Consider the following 5,834-nt stretch of genomic DNA (forward strand, 5'->3'; position numbering starts at 1 on the left):
CACATGACTTAAGGGAAATTTACTTGGGAAAATCACATTTATAATACATATGCTACATGAAAAAGGAGGGAATGAATTCCTCCATCATAGTACAGGAATTGGTTATATGTATCTATATGGAGGTATGTATGTATACACGTGCATGTGCACACACACACACACACACACACTCACACACACCTGCCTCATTGGGAAGAAAAGATTCTTTTGGTGACTTCTGAGAACATTCAGGTTTAGTTGTACTTCTGAGTTACTAGTTAATATTTCTGCTATCAACACTGTACATCTTCATGCAATAGATCCTATCCTGTTTCTTCCCCTGCATTAGCTACTGGCATGCTCAGCATCAAATGGGTGTCCCACTTTTATTGGGTATTATTATTAACTCTGTCTTCGTATTATAATTTTTAGCTTCATTTTTCATGAATCCCTATTTTCTCATTTGCCTCTTTTAGTTTTTGAAGAATTCAACCTGTCACATATAGGTTGTGCTAAAAACGTGGCTCTGACTCTGCCTACATTAGATCAAAGAGTACTGGAGATGCGGTGAGGGTGTTACCCAAGCTTCGGCAACTTGAGGAATCCTTCCCATCAGCAAGGCTCGCCCAGGTCTCGCTGCCTGTTGCCCTTGCACTTCTCTCCACTGGGCACCAACAACCAGCATACCTGCTAACAGCTCTGTGCCCTCTCCCTCCCTCTCTCCTCTCCTTCCACCAGAGCACGAGATTCTCTAGGCAAAAGTTCTCCACCCACTCTCTCCCATTCAAAGCAAATAGATGTCACAAGCTTGCAAATGCTCTCCATCACTAAAATTGCTGAAATCCTCTATCAACCCAGAGCCACACTGTAAGTTTATCCAATCTGGAAAGCCAACGAATGTACCAGAGAGCACAGGAGAATGACCAGACTTGCTCTGTTTTCTTCCCCTCTGGTTTCTCTTTGACCCTAGGGCCATGCTCCCATTCCAGCTAGTCCACACAACCACCGTTCTCTCTCTCCCACCATTACTAGGTCACAGTGTCTCCACCAGGGTGCACCCATGCTGGTGATGACCTCTCACATAGTCTTTCCCTCTCTGATTTATTTATTTATTTATTTATTTTATTTATTTATTTTTTTACCTCTGGCTTACAAGCTGTTGGATGTAGATGGAAATGGCTCAATTAATTTCTGGACACTTAGATACATATGTAGTTCTTGAGAAAATAGTGTGCTGATAATTCACTGAGACAAGTATGAGGATCCTATACCCTTTATGGATTAAAAGAAAAGAGCGTTAATTAAGGAAATTATTCCTCTTTTTATTTGAGTCCATCCAAGTTGTGTTTCTTCCCATTCTTAATTTATTCCCCTTAGCTATTTGATTCAAGTTAGTTCAATTAAATATTGAACTATATGTAAGGCAGAGTTACAAGCTATAGAATAAATACTACTCCTACCTGTACGAGATTTTAGAGTAATTCATTTTTTTTTTTTTTTTTGTCACCTCCGGCTACATAGAAGAATCACTTGGGGAGAACCTAAAACCATTGATGTCAGCAGTCTATTTGCAGGAACTCTGACTTAAATGGTTTGGTCAGTGGCATCTAGGACACTTTTTTTTTTCTAAGATTTTATTTAATTAATTTATTTATTTGAGAGAGAGAGAGAGAGAGAGAGAGCTTGAGTGGGGGAAAGAGCAGAAGGGGAGGGAGAAGGACAAGCAAACTCTACACTGAGCCCCACACAGGGCTCGATCTCAGGATGCTGAGGTTACAATCTGATCCAAAACCAAGAGTTGGATGAATCTGAACCACCCAGGTACCCCAAGGATTTTTTTTTTAAAGTGATACGCCTGTGCAGCCAGAGCTGAGGACCACTAAGGCAGGCACGTGTGCACAAAATAGCTGTGCTACAAAGCAGAATATAATTTAACGCTTATAAGACAGGTACCATCGCTAAGATGAGGTCCCCAGGGCTTCCTCATAAGCACCTGCCCCTTTCGCCTCAATGTGTTCTGGCTTAGTTGCTTGACTAATCTCATTTCATAAACCCCTACAGACATTGATTGCTAAGCTTTTTTTTTTTTTTTTTTTTTCATTCATCTCTAATCAGTGTTTTGGCTGTTGGACTAGGTTCCTTCAGGTCATGGACCAAGGTCTGCAGTCAGATTAAATGATTTCACACCTGGGCAGCTCACAATATAGGCCAGTCACTTAACGTCTATGCATCCTAATTATTTATCTGTAAGATGGCGATTATAATAGTGTGGGTTGAAGTGAGCAACTCAAAGCACAACTGAGAGGGTTGGCGTGAAGATATAATAAAATATTGCCTGTACATTATTTAGTTTCAGTGCACATAATGAGAGAGCCAGGAGCGTGAGCTATTGTTATTACTAGTCTCTCTTGCCCCAGAATCCGGCATGCTGATTTGCACTTAAGTACTTAATAAATAAAAATACCCCTGTACTGGACTTCACAGGCCAGGTTTGTTGAACTCCAGTGGATGTGTAAGCACTTCTTTGACAAAAGGCAGGCTGCCAGTAGTCCAAACTGTGCCTCTGTGCAACTTAGGAAAAGGACACTGCTTGTTTTGCTCTGTTGTTGTTTTTTTGTTTTGTTTTGTTTTGTTTCCTGGGACAATCAGCCATGGTTAGTGCCTCAAGAGACTGACCTCTCCTGCCTCTATCACATGGGCACCCTTGTAAGCAGACTTGGGATCTGCTAGTGGGAGACCCGAGAAGAGGAGTCAAAGGGCAGAGGGAGGAGTGGGACATTTATTCCGGCTCCGTCCCCTCTCCAGGCCTGCATCTGTGGCCCGTCCACACGTCCACATGGGCAGCTTTCACAGGATTCATCCAGCTTTCATTGGATTCTGCAATCACCATTTCCTTCTGTGTTCTTGGGTCTAGGAATGATGATGGCTTCCGGCTCTTGCCAGTCTCCAAGTGCAATATCCCTTATCGGTCTCCTTAGCCTTGTCCACACCTGCGAAGGGTGGGGAGGTCATCTCTCCACTAAAGTCTTTTGAATTGAGCTGGACTCAGTTTCCTATTAGGTCCCTGCCTAATACCTGCTTTTCCCTCAATGCCATTTTACTGCCCTCTGCTGGAAACTTGTGGTAAGCAAACTACATTTATTCGGTCTCCAAAGGCAATGCTGCCATTTAGATGTGGGTTGAAGTGAGCAACTCAAAGCACAGCAAAGTCGGAGGCACAACATTGATGATTTAATGTACCCATCTAGCCACCTTTGCTGCAGAAAAGAACCCCAAAGACTCTTCACTTCGTTATTCAGGGTGTCACCTGTGAGCGCTTCTTAATTCTGTTTTTCTCTTCAGATTCTTTCAAATCCCTCTGTCACGTAATCTGCGTCCCTTGGAAAACTCCACTCTTCCCCACCAGGTAAATAATTGTAATTTGGGCGGGGGAACATATGTCTATGTAAAATTGTTCATTGTTTATCTGAAATTTAAAGTGTAACTGGTCGTCTTGTATTCTTATAGGCCTTCCCATTGCTTGTTTGTCACTTGAGGAAACTTGTCTTCATCAGTGTGGGTATGTGTGTGCCAAGTGCGGCTACACCCCCTCTCCCCGGGATGTGAAAAGAACAAATATTACCATTTACAGTTGGAATGTAATTTTATTTCTTTCTATAAGATCCAGATTATGAGCAATAATAGAAAGTAAAGGGGTGGGGCACCTGGGTGGCTCAGTTGGTTGGGCGTCCATCTCTTGGTTTTGGCTCAGGTCATGATCTCACACATCAGGCTCTGTGCTCAGTGAGGAGTCTGCTTGAAGCTTCTCTCCCTCTGCCCCTCCCTCCCTCCCTCCCTCCCTCCCTCCCTCCTTCAAATAAATTAATATTTATTGATGATTAATAATAAATGATCATTTAATCATGTCATTTTAAGTTGATTTGATGTATTGCTTATACCCTGATGTAAAATTTCATATATCATCATTTCTTTCAAAGACCTTATTTTTTTTAAGGTTTTATTTATTTCTATGACAAAGACAGAAGGAGAGTACAAGCAGGGGGAGCAGCAGGCAGAGGGAGAGGGAGAGGGAGAAGCAGGGAGTCAGACATGAGCTCGATCCCAGGACCCCGGGATCATGACCTGAGCTGAAGACAGACACTCAACTAAGTGAGCCACCCCGGTGCCCCTCAAAGACCTTATTAAAACACTACCAGTTATTCAGTTTTTGACCACATCAAAAAATTATAAAAATACCCCAAATACCCTTACTCAACGTCTTTGTCTATGGTATATCTGTCTCTTTGTTATGCTTACACTTACCCTTCATTCGCTAACAAATATCTTTAATACATCTAATGAAAATGACATTTGATAGGCACAGAGTGCGAACAGTGTAAGACCCCTCCTGGGCTCTCAGCCTCATACTTTGACAAGGACACCACAAATGCTTGGTGGCTTATGGTAGTCCCTTCTATATAACAAATTAATTCAAGTCTCAGTGGCTTGAAACAACAGTATTCGTATCTCACAGTTTCTGTCAAAATGACTCAGACATGTAGTATTCCTTTTTTTGTTTTTGTTTTTCCTTCTGCCTCCAACCTCATAACTATCCCTCCCTTCGCCCTACTGCCATCCTGGTTGGGAGCTAGTGGGCTCCCATGGGGCCTCCCACCAGCTCCCACCAGCTGGTGGCCCCTCACACACATTGTCTACACAGCAGGAGCATGATCTTCAAACAAAGCTAGACTGTACCATTCCCTTCTCAGGACCCACCCAAAGTTTCAGGCCTTTATCGCTCACAGAATCTGGGTCCTTGGCTCCAGAGCCTCACAGGCCCAGTCCCTGTTGGCCAGGGCTAGAGTCTCACCTCAAGGCTGGAGTGGGAAAGGAGCTGCCCTCAGCCCCTTCATGTGCTTGCAGGCAGGATTCAGTTCTTCAGGGGCTGGTGGCCTGAGGGCCTTACTTACTCGCTGGCTGTTGACTGGAGGTTGCTCTCAGTTTCTTTTCACGTAGACTTCTCAGTACTGCAGCCAGTTTCCATCAGAGGCAGCAAAGGCCAGGGACTACCAGCAATAAACTGCCATCTTTTGTCACTTCACCGTAAAAGTTACACATCTTGATACTTTTGCTCTATTCTCTTTGTCTAGAGGAAGTTTTTTAAGTCCAGCCCTTAAGAAAAATTAATTTTAGGAGTGAAAACTGTAGTCACCTTTACTATACTTTATTTATTTATTTTTTATGAACTGTTACATAAATCTTTTTATTTTATTTTATTTTTTTTTGTATATTTTTTTATTGCAGTTCAATTTGCCAACATACAGTGTAACACCCCATGCTCATCCCGTCAAGTGCCCCCCTCAGTGCCCGTTTTACTACACTTTAATTTCTGGCTTTGTTTTTTTTTTAGGAAGTATGACATCACTGAAGTGATTACCTTGATGGAAGAGAGCAGAGGGGAATGTTTTTTAAGTTAAGGGAGGGGTGGGGGGGGTGGGGTAGCAGGAGAGATCGCCCAAGTAAAGAAGTTGGCAGCCAAGGAAACTTGAATGCTGCTGCCCTCAGGTTGAGTGGGGTGAGGGATTGGAGTTGGTTTTAGCTGGATTTAAAGACCGAAAGTGGGTATTTCTGACACCCCCATGTAAATGTGTGGACTGAGAGTCACAATCACTTCTGATGTTTGTTGATGTTTCTTCACTGTAAGAGCGGACACACGATGGGGAGAGGCCTGACACCAGCGCTTTAAACTAACTGCATGGTTATTTATGGATTTAAATTTTGGTGTGTCTAATTTAAATTGGTTGTTTGTAGAAATCTGTATAAAACCTATTAAATTGTGTTAGGTAGAATTAGTTCCAGAAGAATTTTTGATGCTT

At 42.7% G+C, this 5,834-nt stretch overlaps 1 long non-coding RNA gene across 1 annotated transcript; it reads left to right on the forward strand.

The window, feature by feature from the left end:
* Window positions 1–3,321: 3,321 nt before the first annotated feature.
* On the forward strand, window positions 3,322–5,440 carry LOC140617881 (uncharacterized). Its single transcript, XR_012018074.1, has 3 exons — window positions 3,322–3,385; window positions 3,487–3,538; window positions 5,369–5,440. It is a non-coding gene; the product is annotated as an uncharacterized lncRNA (long non-coding RNA).
* Window positions 5,441–5,834: the final 394 nt, after the last annotated feature.

Source organism: Canis lupus, chromosome 1 (genome assembly GCF_048164855.1).
Source record: "Canis lupus baileyi chromosome 1, mCanLup2.hap1, whole genome shotgun sequence".
Lineage (NCBI taxonomy): Eukaryota > Metazoa > Chordata > Mammalia > Carnivora > Canidae > Canis > Canis lupus.